This window comes from Saccopteryx leptura, chromosome X, assembly GCF_036850995.1.
Source record: "Saccopteryx leptura isolate mSacLep1 chromosome X, mSacLep1_pri_phased_curated, whole genome shotgun sequence".
Lineage (NCBI taxonomy): Eukaryota > Metazoa > Chordata > Mammalia > Chiroptera > Emballonuridae > Saccopteryx > Saccopteryx leptura.
The window spans coordinates 63,213,675-63,229,445 of record NC_089516.1 but is presented as its reverse complement, the minus strand read 5'-3'; the positions used below and the strand labels follow the sequence as shown (position 1 = coordinate 63,229,445).

General features: G+C 37.4%; 1 pseudogene; it reads right to left on the bottom strand.

Annotated features, from left to right (window-relative positions):
* Window positions 1-12,055: 12,055 nt before the first annotated feature.
* LOC136386618 (U7 small nuclear RNA) lies at window positions 12,056-12,122 on the bottom strand (annotated as a pseudogene).
* Between the last annotated feature and the right edge of the window lie 3,649 nt (window positions 12,123-15,771).

Here is a 15,771-nt window from a genome sequence, read left to right as displayed (position 1 = left end):
TCAGCTCTGAGAAAGCCTAGAGAAGACAGATTCTTATATATGCTCTTTGGTGGAAACAGGTCTAGTGCAAAAGCCATTCACTGATTGAACTCTGGGAACTCACCACATTTTACACCATTTAATGTTAAAATTTTGTTTCTAACTGGCAGACACTTTTTTTTTCACTAAAATCACCTATGATGCATGAGTTTTGAGTGATTAAATAAGACATAACCTGACCTTCTGACCCCAATTGATCTGGTTCTCTTTTCTTTAGCCATATCTTGTTTTCAATAGTCCTCTATTCCTACTACTGCATCATACAAGAGGAGCTAACAAATGGATTTTTGGTAGCAGGTGACTGTCTCTACTCTAAATGCTTCCTAGCACAGTATTTTCTTACCAATCTCCTTGCTTGACATCTCACAAATCATCATTGCTTATTGCATCAAATCTAGTCTCCTCTACCAGGTTTTCAACAACTTCCATAATCTGGCTCCACCATAACTCAGTAGACTAATATAGAACCATGCACATCACTTGACATGCTTACTATACCAACATAGGCAAGATATCCCTGCTTTCTCCCTCTTTGCCTCTCTAAACTCCACCTTTCAAGGCCCAGCCTACTAACCAAAACAAAACAAAACAAAAAATTATGTATTCTGCGCATTGTGGACCCAACCAGATCTGAGCTCCTGGAAAATAGGCCTTCAGGATTTTATATCTACTGCCACACCATGCTTCTAACAGAGCTGGACATGCAACAAAGGCTCACTAAATCCTTGCTGCTATTTCCTTTGGCAAATTTAGAACACAGATTTTATATAGTTTATATTTGGAAATGGCTGAGGAAGTGTAGATTCAGTTTTCATCTAACTGTGTTACATTTTACTAATTGCTTTTAATGGACTTCCTCCACCAGAGGCGTTCTGCTTTAATTACTCCTGGATATTCTTTGGAGAGTTTTACCATGATACCAAAGGAAAATGAAATCTAACTACATTCAAGTGATGTAATTGCTATTGGCTTTTGTATCAAACACAGATAAAGGTTGGAATTTTTTTTTCTAATGTCAACTTTAATCAAAGTAGCAAAATGAGCTAAACCTAAGCAAACCTGTGTCTATAAGTAGGCCTGTAACTACACAAAATAGGAATAATGGATCATATATGAGATAAAATTTTATGCTTTTTGACTTTTTTTTTTTTTTTTTACTAAAACTGCCTTACATTTTCACAGTACTTTATAGGTTATAAAATATATCATATCTGTTATTTTATTGTATCTGTGCAATAAAAACTATAAAGCAGGTATTATTTCTTTTTATGTAGGGTGAAACAAATTCAGGATCATAGAAGTTACAAAACCTACCCAAGGCCTCAAAGCTTAGAAACAAGACCTGGACCAAGAGCATGGACAAGCTGGGCAGGGAAGGGAGGTTACAGCACTGTGGGGGTTCTAATGAACCATGATCTTTACCTTTATGGTAGATAAATATGTGAGAGCTATATGCAAAGGCTGAACAACTGTTAGTTAAAAGAAAACTAAGTCTAATATATAGTCTTCAGACCTATGCTCCATCTACTACTCCACAGTGGCTCCCACAATTCTGTTATAAGGGCCCATATTCTACTTATTACCATCTGTCTCTTCTCCCTTTAGCTTCCAGAGGCCACTGTTTAAAATAGTTACAACGTGCTCTTTGGTGACATTCCACCTATCTCCAGAAAAAGAGCATACAGTATTGGTTGGAAAAGAACATTGGGAGAGCTTGCTAAGATCTCCTGCAGAGAAAACTGAATCAGGCTAGCAGTTTGAACAGATGAGAGGAGGAGTTTTGTATTTTTGCCCACTGCAAAATATGCAATTGGTATTGAACACCATACCATAGTATGTTTAAGACAGTAAGTAAGAGGGAGAGTAGAGGGAGAGAGGTGTGTGTGTGTGTATGGGGGGGGGACCGGGAGAAAGAACAAAAGAGTAGCCTCAGGTTTGATGTATATGAAATTTATACTAATATTTTCCCTCTTACCAGGGTTTGGTGTAGCTCTGTTGGTGGAGGCCAACACTTACTGCTCTTTAGGACAGGGCAGAGACACGACTGTAGGTTTGGAAATTTGACAACTAACATTTTATGCTACTGAGCTGTTAAAATTTTTTTAATTTTATAAAATTATTTTAATTGAATTTATTAAAATATATTTTATATTCAAAGTTGATCAAGCCAAAAGGCAGGACGTTTATGGACTTAGATCACTGCCAGTATTTGTAACTTCTAGAGTTCAAAACACTGTAATAATATTCAAGGAATTTAGTGTCAAATTCAACAGCATGAGAAAGGACATAGAAACAACAAAAACCAGTCATAAATGAAGAATACAATAACAAAAGCAAAAAATACACTAGAAGGAATCAACAGTAGGGTAGATAAAGCATAGGATCAAATCGGTGATTTAAAAGATAAGGTAGCAGAAAACACCCAATCAGAACAACAAAAAGAAAAAAGAATAAAAAATAATGAGGATAGTTTGAGGGACCTCTGGGACAACATCAAGTACATCAACATTCACATCATGGGGGTGCCAGAGAGAACAAGGAATCAAGAAGGTATTTGAAGAAATGACAGAAAACTTTCATTACCTGGTGAAGAAAATAGACACACAAGTCTAGGAAAAGCAGAGAGTCCCAAACAAGATGAACTCAAAGTGGCCCACACCAAGACACATCAAAATTAAAATGCAAAAGGTTAAAGACAAATAAAACACCTTAAAAGCAGCAAGAGAAAAGTAGTTAGTTTCCTACTAGGTAGCTCCCATAAGACTGTCAGCTAATTTCTCAACAGAAACTTTGCAGGCCAGAAAGAAGTGGCAAGAAATATTCAAAGTGATGAAAAGCAAGGACCTACAACCAAGATTACTCTACCCAGCAAAGCTGTAATTTAGAATCAAAGGACATATATGGAGCATCCTAGACAAGAAAACGGAAAAGTAGTGCATCACCACCCCACCAGTCTTACATGAAATGTTAAAGGGTGTTTAAGAAAAAGAAAAAAGGATTAAAAATATGAATATTAAAATGACAATAAATACATATCTATCAACAATCGAAAAAAACAAAATAAATAAACAGGCATAACAGAAACAGACTCAGATAGAGAACATTTTGACAGCTGCCAGATGGGAGGGGGGTTGTGGGAATGGGATCAAGCTGTACAAATTGGTTGTTACAGAATAGTCATGGGGATGTAAAGTACAGCACAGGGAAATAGTCAATAATATTCTAATGACTATGTATGGTGTCAGATGGGTACAAGATTTATTGGAGGCCTTGGCCAGTTGGATCAACAGTAGAGTGTCAGCCTGGTGTGTGGAAGTCCCGGTTTGATTCCCGGCCAGGGCACACAGCAGAAGCACCCATTTGCTTCTCCACCCTCCCCCCTCTACTTTCTCTCTATCTCTCTCTTCCCCTCCCACAGCCAAGGCTCCACTGGAGCAAAGTTGGCCTGGGCGCTGAGGATGGCTCCATGGCCTCCACCTCAGGTGCTAGAATGGCTCTGGTTGCAATGAAGCAATGGCCCAGATGGACAGAGTATCACTCCCTAGTGGACTTGTTGGGTAGGTCCCAGTCAGGCACATGCGGGAGTCTGTCTCTCTACCTTCCTGTTTTTCACTTCAGAAAAATACTCCCCCAAAATAAATAAATAAAACGATTTATTGGAATGATTATTTAGTAAATTAAATTATTTCTAATTACTGATGTGTACATCTGAAGCTAATATAGTATTGAAAATTTAAAAATCATTAAAAATACAAAGTAAAATAAGAATAAATAAAATACATAAACTATAAAATAGAAAACTAAATATCTACTTTGCATGATGGGAAAATAGATTGCAGCTTCAAGAGTGATTTAGTAATATGTGATACCACCTAACATGCTTATCATTTTATATTCTGTCTGATTTGATCATTAATAATTAATAATTCACATTTGTGTGATGTTAAATTTATAAAGTACTTTGATATGTTTTCTATTATTTATCGTATGTTGGTCCCTGCCGACAACCCTGTGAGTGTGAATGGGAAGATGTTATTACAGTAACCCTATTTTACAGATGATGAATAGGAGGCTAAGAGAGCTTGAGCACTAGATAGCTTACATTAGAATCCAGACATCAGCGTTCCAAGCTTCTTCTACTTTGCAGTGAGTTCTGCAAGGAACACAAACAGGATATTATGTTGCATACCCCATTTCAGGTCAAAACTTATTGTCTAAGGCAAAGATTATCATTATACAAGTTTATCTGTTGGAATGCTTGCCAACATAAAACTCCAGGCTAACTTCCTGAATTAGCAGGGAGGTATATGCTAAGAGCCAGAAATTTTGTATTCAGTTTCCTGAATTTGGCTCTAAATCCCTTTACCAAGAGAAGAGAGGAGGGTGATAAAATTTTAAGTCTCACAGAATTTTCAGAATTTCAGTTCCCAGAGTACTGGCGAGTACCCTGCCAGTACTATCTGGCATGGGTGGTCATTTTCAGAAACTTCCTCTTTCTAGTTTCCTTAGGATGAGACACCTTGTGGATATTACCATATTTCCCCATGTATAAGATGCACCTTAATTTCGGGGCCCGAAACTTCAAAAAAAAAAAAAAGGTTATTACATAAAGTTATTTAACTCAAGTTTTATTCTTCATAAAATTCATACAACTCATCACTGTCAAAACTCCCATTCATTAGCTTGTTCTCATCGATGTCTGATGATGAATCACTGTCTTCATATATTGCCTCATCCTCAGTCCATCTATGACATTTGAAATGCCACACTTCTTGAATGACTTGACAATGATCTCAATCTTGATATTATCCCAGCATCTTTTCACCCAGACACAAACTTCTCCTATAGTTGGTCTCCTCACTCTTCCTGCTGGTGTCAAATTGTCCCTAGAAGACTTTATTCATTTGGTTCTATATAAATGCCATAGACTTATATACTTTAAAAGGGTTAAAACGGTGAATTTCATGTTATATGAATTTTACCTCAAATATTTTTAAAAATAGAAGACTTAGCTGCTATAATTTCACAACTTAGCAAATTCCAGAGAATGGTTTAGAATAAAAAAAAAAAAACTCACCTTATTATATAGTTTAACAGACACAAACCCAATTAGGTAAACTTACAAATAAAATGTAGGAGAAAGAGCATTGAATTAAGAGTGAGGAGAAATCTAAGTTCCAGTACTAGCTTGTCACTGATTTGCACATGATCTTGGGAAAATCCTTTCTTTCTGGTCCCCAGTTTCTCCTCCTGCAAAATGAGAGTGTTTGTGGAGAAGGGCTTACAGATCTTTAAGAACCTTTCTATCCTGAACAATTTGATTCTAATTGAAACATTTGTTCACTGAAAGCAATACTCTTGAGTGGTTTGAGAACTTTTATAATTGTAAGGCTAATACTACAAGCTTTTCTAACAGCTTTTACAAATCCCTCATCCTGTTCTTATTTTTTTTAATTCTACATTGTAAAATTCACATTTCTTGAACAGTTTTATGAGTTTTTATAAACAAACAGTTACACAACAATTAAGATACAGAATAGCTCCATCACCCCAGAAATTCCCTTGTGCTCCTCCTTTGGAAACAATCCCTCCTCTAGTCCTAGTAACAACTGATCTGTTTTCTGTCTCTATTGTATTGTATTTTCTGGACTGTCTCATCCTTTTTTTTATAGCTGCAAAATATTTATCGTATAGGTCAATAATACAGTAGAATTTGTTTAGCTGGTCCTTTACTGATGGACATTTCAATTGTTTTCAATATTTTACTTCAAAGGCTATCATCAGACACTGAGCACTAACCCTGTGCCAGGTTCCATGCTAAAACTCTTATTCATTCCAGACAAATAAGTAAGGCCAATAGTCTCATTTTTGAAGAAAAATAATATTTTAGTGTTGTTTTTCTACATTTTTATGAGTCGATATTGATGTATTATTAACTAAAGTTTGTTATTTACATTAGGGCTCACTTTTTGTGCTGTATATTCTATAGAATGTGGAAAATGTAAAATTACATGTATCATGACAGTATAACACAGAATAGTTTTACTGCACTAAAAATTCCCTATGCTCCATCTATTCATCTCTCTCTTTCTCCCCTTGAACCCCTGACAATCACTTATATTTTTACTGTTTCCATAGTTTTGACTTTATTAGAATATTATGAAGTTGGATTCTTATGATCTGTAGCCTTTTCAGATTGGCTTCTTTCACTTAGTAATATGCATTTAAGGGACTTTCTAAGGAATTTTTAAGTCTTGCTTATAGACCAGATGAGCATATCTCAACCAGCCAACTTGCAGACGTGTCATCAGAAAGGTTTCTTCCTGTGAGAGCATTAAATCCTTGGTTAGTGATTCTTACTTTCATCCCTCTAGTATTTATATGAGAGTTCTTTTTATTCTTTAATTATTTAACTAATTAATTAATTTTTAGGTTAGAAATGCATTTACTTGAGCTACCATTATAGAATAGGTGTATCACTCTTTGTTTTTCATCACTTTGAATATTTCTTGTTGATGCTTTTTAATAGTTGTTGTGTTCTTATTTTCATTTGTTTCAAGGTATGTTTTAAATTCTTCCTTGATCTCATTGTTAATGCTTTCATGTACTTAGCCTTCATGTCTTTCAGTTTTTTCATGGCATTTATTTCTAGCTTCATACCATTGTAGTCAGAGAAGGTTCTTGATATGATTTTAATCTTCTTAAATTTATTGAGACTTGATATTTAAATCAATCTAATCTAATATGTGATTTGTCTTTTCTGGGCTCTTTCATCCTTCTTTTACAGCTACAAAATATTTATTGTATGATAAATCATACAAAAGAATGAATAGTCCTTTTAAGTCCACTGTTTCCTTGTTGATTTTCTCTCTGGAAGATCTATCCATTGATGTCAGTGGGGTGTTAAAATACCCAACTATGACTATATTACTGTTGATCTCTCTATTTATGTCCATCAAGATTTGCTTTATATATATATTTGGGTGTTCCTATGTTGGGTGTATATATGTTTATAAGAGTTATATTCTGCCTCTGACTGTGTTTTAGTCATCTTATTCATAGTTCTGTATTCCTTTGCCTTTTGTTTCAAGAAGAATAGCCCTCTTCAGTATTTCCTCTAATGGAAGTGTTGCAGTGGTAAATTCCCTCAGCCTCTGTACATGTGGCAATGTCTTTATTTCTCCTTTATATTTATAAGATAACTTTGATGTATGTATTATTCTTAGCTGGTAATTCCTCTCTTTTAGTAGTTTGAATAGTTGGTTCCTCTCTCTTCTGCCTTATAAGGTTTCTACTGAGAAATCTGACAATAATATAATGGGATTTCTTTTATAAGTCATCACCTTCTTTTCCCTGGCTGCCTTGAGATTTTTCCTTGTCATTAATTTTTGACAGTTCTAATATAATGTCCCTTGAAGAAGGCTCGTTAGGATTGAGATAATTAGGTGATCTATTTCTTTCTTGGGTTTGAGGAACTAGCTCTTTCCATGTTTTGGAAATATTCATCAACTATTTCTTTTTTTAATTTATTTTAATTTATTGTGCTTACATAGATTCAAGTGTCCCACCGAATATATCTCCCCCCACACCCTTATTCCCCTTGGTCCTCCTATGCCCCTTCCTCCCAATGCCTTCCCTCCTTCCCTCCAGGATTTGCTGTCCTGTTTTCTATAATGCTGTGTTATGTATATATAATTTTATTAATTTCTTTCTCTTCTCTGATCCCATCTTCTCTTCTACTTTCCCTCTGGTCCCTTTGATACTGACCCTGCCTCTATTCCATTGCTCAATTCACATTGTTCATTGGATTCCTCAAATGAATGAGGTCATATAATATTTTCTTTCTCTGCCTGGTTTATTTCACTTAGCATGACAGTTTCCAGGTCCACCCATGTGGTCGTGAAAGGTAAGATTTCCTTCTTCCTCATGGCCACATAGTATTCCATTGTGTATATGTACCACAGTTTCTTAATCCACTCGTCCACTGACAGACACTTGGGCTGTTTCCAGATCTTGACTATTGTAAACAATGCTGCAATAAACATGGGGGTGCATTTCTTCTTTTGAATCAGTGATTTGGTATTCATAGGATATATTCCTAAAAGTGGGATGGCTGGGTCAAAGGGCAGTTCCATTTTTAATTTTTGAGGAATCTCCATACTGTTTTCCACAGTGGCTGCACCAGTCTGCATTCCCACCAGGAGTGCAGGGGGGGGGGTTCCCTTTTATCCACACCCTCTCCAGCACCTGTTATGTGTTGTTTTGTTAGTAAGTGCCATTCTAACAGGTGTGAAGTGCTATATCATTGTGGTTTTAATTTGCGTTTCTCTAATGATTAGTGATGTTGAATATTTTTTCATCTGTCTATTGGCCATCTGTATGTCCTCTTTGGAGAAGTGTCTATTAATTTCTTTTGCTCATTTTTGATTGAATTGTTTACTTTCCCGGTGTTGAGTTTTACAAGGTCTTTATACATTTTGGTTATTAACCCCTTATCAGATGTATTGGCGAATATATTCACTGTGTGGATTCTCTTTTTATTTTGTTAATGGTGTCTTTTGCTGTGCAAAAGCTTTATAGTTTGATGTAGTCCCATTTGTTCATCCTGTCCTTTATTTCACTTGCCCGTGGAGATAAATCAGCAAACATATTGCTACAAGAGATATTCGAGAGTTTACTGCCTATGTTTTCTTCCCAGGTGTTTATGGTTTCATGACTTACATTTAAGTCTTCTAACCAATTTGAGTTTATTATTGTGAATGGTGTAAGTTGGTGATCCAGTTTAATTTTTTGCAAGTACCTGTCCAATTATTTTCCCAACACCATTTGTTAAAAAGACAGTCTTTACTCCATTGTATACTCTTGCCTCCTTTGTCAAATATCAATTGTCCATATGGGTGTGGGTTTATTTCTGGGTTCTCTGTTCTGTTCCATTGATCTGTATGCCTGTTCTTATGCCAGTACCAAGCTGTTTTGAGTACAATGGCCTTGTGTAATATAACTTGATATCAGGAACTGTGATACCCTCACTTTATTCTTCTTTTTCAAAATTGCAGAGGCTATTTGTGTTCTTTCTTGGTTCCATATAAATTTTTGGAATATATCTTCTATATCTTTGAAGTATGTCATTGGTATTTTAATAGCAACTGCATTGAAGTTATAGATTGCTTTGGGTAACATAGACATTTTAATGATGTTTATTCTTCCTATCCATGAACATGGTATATGCTTGTACTTGTTTTTATCTTCCTTGATTTCTTTTATCAAAGTTTTATAATTTTCCAAGTACAAGTCTTTAACCTCCTTGGTTAAATTTACTCCTAAGTACTTTATTTTTGTTGTTGTTGCAATAGTGAAGGGGATTGTTTTCTTAATTTCTCTTTCAGAGAGGTCATTGTTGATGTAAAAAAAATGCCACTGATTTCTGAATATTGATTTTATATCCTGCCACATTGCTGAATTCATTTATCAGGTCCAGTAGGTTTTTGACTGAGACTTTAGGGTTTTCTATGTACAGTATTATATCATCAGCAAATAATGATAGTTTTACTTCTTCTTTTCCAATTTGGATACCTTTTATCTTTTCTTCTTGTCTGATTGCTGTGGCCACGACTTCCTGAACTACATTTAATAAGAGTGTTGAAAGGGGACACCCCTGCCTTGTTTCTGATCGTAAGGGGATTGCTTTCAATTTTTGCACATTGATTATGATGTTGGCTTTGGGTTTGTCATAAATGGCCTTTATCATGTTGAGTTATGATCCCTGTATTCCCACTTTGCTGAGAGTTTTGGACGTAAATGGGTGCTGGATTTTATCAAATGCTTTTTCTGCATCTACAGATATTATCACATGATTTTATCCTTTCTTTTGTTTATGTGTTGTATCACATTGATTGATTTGCAAATATTTTACCAGCTTTGTCTCCCTAGAATAAATCCCACCTGAATATGATTTAAAATTTTTTTCATGTATTGCTGGGTCCGGTTTGCTAATATTTTGTTGAAAATTTTAGCATCTGAGTTCATCAGAGATATTGGTCTATAGTTTTCTTTCTCTGTACTGTCTTTGCCTGGTTTTTGGAATCAGTATTATGCTTGTCTCATAAGAGAAGTTTGGAAGTCTTCCCTCCTCTTGAATGTTTTGAAATAGCTTGAGAAGGATAGGAGTTAGTTCTTCTTTGAATATTTGGTAAAATTATCCTGAGAAGCCATCTGGCCCAGGGCTTTTGTTTGTTGGGAGTTTTTTTGATAACTTTCAATCTTATTTGATGAAATCGGTCTGTTTAGATTTCCTGATTTTTCTATATTGATTTTTGAGAGATTACATGTTTCAAGGAATTTGTCCATTTCACCTCAGCTGTCTAATTTTATGGCATACAGTTCTTCATAGTATTTTCTTATAATATTTTGTATTTCTGCTATGTCAGTTGTTATTTCTCTCTCATTTCTAATTTTATTTATTTGAGTTCTCTCTCTTTTATTTCTTGGTGAGTCTGTTAAAAGGTTCATCTATCTTGTTTACCTTTTCAAAGAACCAGCTCTTGGTTTCATTGATTCTCTGTATTGTTTTTTTTTTTTTTTTTTTTTTTTTGCCTCTATGCCATTTATTTCCAATCTGATCTATATTATTTCCTTCCTTCTACTTCCTCTGAGTTTTACTCGCAGTTCTTTTTCTAGTTCTTTTAGATACAGGGTTAAATTGTTTATTTGAGGTTTTTCTAGCTTCTTAAGGTATGCCCGTAGTGCTATAAACTTCCCCTCAGGATTGCTTTGCTGTGTCCCATAAATTTTGAGTTGTTGTCTGTTTGTTTTCACTTGTTTTAAGAAAATTTTTTATTTCTTCCTTGATGTCATTGTTAACCCATTCATTATTTAATAATATGCTATTTAGTTTCTAAGAGTTTGAGTGTTTTTCAGTTTTCTATTGTAGTTGATTTCTAGTTTCATGCCATTGTGATCTGAGAAGATGCTTGATGTGATTTCAATCTTCTTAAATTTCTTGAGACTTGTTTTGTGTCCTAGCATGTGGTCTATCCTAGAGAATGTACCATGAGCAAATGAAAAGAATGTATATTCTGCTGCTTTAGCATGAAAGGTTTTGAAGATATCTATTAAATCAAGTTGATCTAGTGTGTCCTTTAAGTCTGCTGTTTCTTTGTTAATATTTTTTCTTGAGAATCTATCTAGTGATGTTAGTGGGGTATTGAAATTCCCTACTATTATAGTATTGCTGTTGATCTCACCTTTTATGTCTATCAAAATATGCTTTATATATTTAGGTGCTCCTATATTAGGTGCATAGATATTTATAATGGTTATATTTTCCTGTTAGATTGCTCATTTATCATTATGTAGTGATCTTCTTTATCCCTTACTGTAGCCTTTGTTTTAAAGTCCATTTTGTCTGATATAAGTATTGCTACCCCAGCTTTTTTTCCATTTCCATTTGCATGAAATATTTTCTTCCATCCCTTTACTTTCAGTCTATGTGTATCTTTTGTTTGGAGGTGTGTCTCTTGTAGACAGCATATGTATGGGTCCTGTTTTCTGATCCATGCAGCTACTCTATGTCTTTTGATTGGAACATTTAACCCATTTATATTTAAGGTTATTATTGATATGTAGTTGTTTATTGCCATTTTAGTCTTCAAATCTACATTCGTCTTTTACTAGATCCCCCACCCCTTGTTCTGTTTACAGCAGGGCCCCTTAACATTTCTTATAGCATTGGTTTGGTTGTAATGAATTCCTTGAGTTTCTTTTTTTTCCTGGGAAGCCTTTAATTTCTCCTTCAATTTCAAATCATAGCCTTGCTGGATAGAGAAGTCTTGGTTGTAGGCTAATGTGTTGCATTACTTTGAATATTTCTTGCCATTCCCTTCTGGCCTTTAATGTTTCTGTTGAGAAGTCAGATGCCATCCTTGTGGTGGCTCCTCTGTAGGTAATGACTGCTTTTTTTAAAATAGCTTTTAGTATTCTTTCTTTGTGTCTTAATTTTTGTATTTTTTTTTGGGGGGGGGGCCTTCCGGCAAACATCGGAAAAAAGACCTACTAGACAAATTCAAAAAGAGCTGTAAGCACTTAAATTAATTTTTGTATTTTAATTATGATGTGTCTTGGTGTTGGCCTCTTTGGGTTCATCCTTAATGGGACTCTCTGTGCTTCTTGAACTTGTATGTCTTTTTCCTTCATGAATTTAGGGAAGTTTTCAGCTATGATTTCTTCAATCAGATTCTCTATCCCTTGTTCTTTCTCTTCTCTTTCAGGAACCCCTATGATGCGGATGTTATTTCTCTTCATGTTGTCACTGAGCTCTCTTAGAGTTTCCTCAGACTTTTTGAACGTCTTTTCTTTTTGCTGAGCTGCTTCCATGCTTTTGTTTATCTTGTCCTTTAACTTGCTGATTCGATCCTCAGCTTCATCCATCCTGCTTTTAATTCCTTCTAGTGTGGTCTTCATTTCTGACATTGTGTTTCTCATTTCTTTTTATTTTATTTTATTTTATTTTATTTTATTTTTCATTTTTCTGAAGCTGGAAACAGGGAGAGACAGTCAGACAGACTCCTGCATGCGCCCGACCGGGATCCACCCGGCACGCCCACCAGGGGTGACGCTCTGCCCACCAGGGGGCGATGCTCTGCCCATCCTGGGCGTCGCCATGTTGCGACCAGAGCCACTCTAGCGCCTGAGGCAGAGGCCACAGAGCCATCCCCAGCGCCCGGGCCATCTTTGCTCCAATGGAGCCTTTGGCTGCAGGAGGGGAAGAGAGAGACAGAGAGGAAATCGCGGCAGAGGGGTGGAGAAGCAAATGGGCGCTTCTCCTGTGTGCCCTGGCTGGGAATCGAACCCAGGTCCTCTGCACGCTAGGCCGACGCTCTACCGCTGAGCCAACCGGCCAGGGCTGTGTTTCTCATTTCTGACTGATTCTTTTTTATTATTTCAATGTCCTTTTTTATACTTGCTATCCCTTTATTTAGGTGCTCATTATCTCCATCCATCATTGCTCTAAGATCTTTGAGCATCCTTACAATCATTATTTTAAACTGTGCATCGGGTAATTTGGTTATTTCTGACTCATTCAACTCTTTTTCTGGGGATTTCTCTTGATTCATTTGGGTTACATTTCTCTGCCTTCCCATTTTTTCTGTTTATAAGAAGGGTGTGGCCACTGGAGTCCGATAGTGTGGCCTCTGTGTTCCATAGGTGTGGTCTGTCTGCAGGCCTGCCACCCCAACTGCTGCTGCCTCTGGCATTCAGGCATGGGCATTGCCGATGCCGGCCCACTGCGGCAGTTGCTACGGTTTCTGCCTTTCCTCTGTGGGCAGGACTGTGTTCGCATGCCCAGGCTGCAAGCCTTGGCCAGCCTTGGCCTTCACCCTACCCCTACGGTAGGACTGTGTTCACACGCTGGGGCTGCAAGCCTTGGCCATGCGGGCAGGGCTGTGCTCCTTTTGCTCAGGCACAGGTCTCAGCCAGTTCTCTGGCTTTCGCCTTACCCTTGTCAGAGGGACTGCAGGTGGAACAGCTCTCACTAGCCCAGCCCGCAGCCATGGTTCAGACTGCTTTTGTGTGCCCCTTCCAATGCCGTGGCTGCCCTCAGCCTCCACCCCTGTGGGTGGGACTGCGCTCACACCGGGCCTCAGTCAGAACTGGCCCTGGCTTCTGCCTTAGTGAGCAGGACTGTGCTCGTGTCTGAGCCATAGCTATGGCCTGCCCCCAGCTTCTGCCCTCACCAATGGGACTGTGCTTTCATGTCCACCACCACCCGTCCTCCAGCGAGCTTTCAACAGTGTATGCAGGGGGGTGATGCAGCTCAGGCCTTAACATTCAATACTGTATCCCTGATGGCTCCTTACTTCTCAGCGACTCTGCTCTGAGGCAGCAGGAGATCTGTTTGGCTGGTGTCCTGCTTCCCTTTGCTGGTATTGCTTGTTCCAGGGGAAATATTCACTTTAGATTTGGGGAATGACTCATCCCAGGGGTTAGAGTAGCTGTCCCTCAAAGTGTTTCTCCCTGTGCCTTCTAGATTACACTCTCTTCTTGCTACTCTGGTCCTCTCATCTCTTTTCATCCACTGGAGCCCTGGGTGAGTGGCTGTGAAAGAGGTTTCCTGCATGGTCTCTTTAAGAAGAATCCTGGGCTTGAGAAATCTGTCTCTTTCTCACAAACAGTATACTGGCTTGTTTCTCAGCTAAATACTGTCCATACGACTCTTCTAGGATCTAGGGCTGCAGGCTGGGGCTTCGATCTTGGGGCCCAGGACCCTACCCTTTCTGCTAAACTCACTTCCCACCGCACAAGTCTCTCTGGGCTGCCGTTTGCTCCTGGGAGCTGGGTAGCCCTCTCTGTGTTTCCACATGTCCTACCAGTCTCAGTGTGATTTCTTTAGTGATTCTTGCTTAAAGACTCCTCTCAGTTAGTCCAAAGTTGGTTTTTCCAGATGATTGTTCTTAAAAATAGGTTGTAATCCACTTTGTTTTTGGGAGGTGGAAGTTGGTACATCTGCCTATTCCATCACCATCTTGCCACTTCTGTGCTGCTATAATTTAGTGAAGACTATATAAAAGGCACATTTGGACACTGGGAGTAATTAGGATGTAGAGTTTCATGTTATCATTATTTCTAGCATAGAGCCTCAAAAAACAGTAACACAAGTCATGAGCTATTCTATTCACTATTAATCACTAAGAATAACTCATTTAATGTGTAAAATTTACACATCAGAAACAAACAATATCCAAACAATTAAAATTATACACACACATACCATACATGCATATCAAATTAATAGTTTCCCTAGTTTAATAGCCTCTCTTTATTTTAAAATTTAATTTAGACAATTAATTTTAATGGGGTGACATTGATTAATTAGAGTACATAGATTGAGAGAAAACATCTCCAGATCATTTTGACATTTGATTGTTGTATACCTATCACCCAAGGTCAAATTGTCATCCATCACTTATTATTTGGTTTTCTTTATGCACCTCACCTCCACCCACCTCTTTACTCTCCTCATTCCCCCTCCCCCTTGTAACCACCACACTCTTATCCATGTCCATGAGTCTCAGTTTTGTGTCCCACCTGTGTATGGAATCATACAGTTCTTAGTTTTTTCAAATTTACTTATTTCACTCAGTATAATTTTTTAATTTAATTTATTGTGTTTACATAGATTCTAGTGTTGCCCTGAAGGCATCCCCCCTGCCCATCCCCTCAACACCTCCTTTACCCCCTCTCAACAGCTGCCTCCACCTTCCCTTCAGGTTTAATAATTCTGTTACTCAGTTCACATAGTTCCTTGGATTCCTCAAATGAGTGAGGTCATATGATATTTTTCTTTCTCTGCCTGGCTTATTTCACTTAACATAATAGTTTCCAAGTCTATCCATGTTGTTGCAAAAGGTAACATTTCCTTTTTCATGGCCCCATAGTATTCTATTGAATATATGTACCACTGCTTTTTAATCCACTCTTCCACTGACAGACAATGGGCTGTTTCCAGAACTTCACTATTGTAAACAATGCTGCCATAACCATGGGGGTGCATTTCTTTTTTTGAATCAGTGATATGGTGTTCTTGGGATATATTCCTAAAAGTGGGATGGTTGTATCAAAAGGCAGTTCCATTTTTAATTTCTTTTTTTTTTTTTTACAGAGACAGAGAGAGTCAGAGAGAGGAATAGATAGGGACAGACAGACAGGAACAGAGAGAGAGATGAGAAATATCAA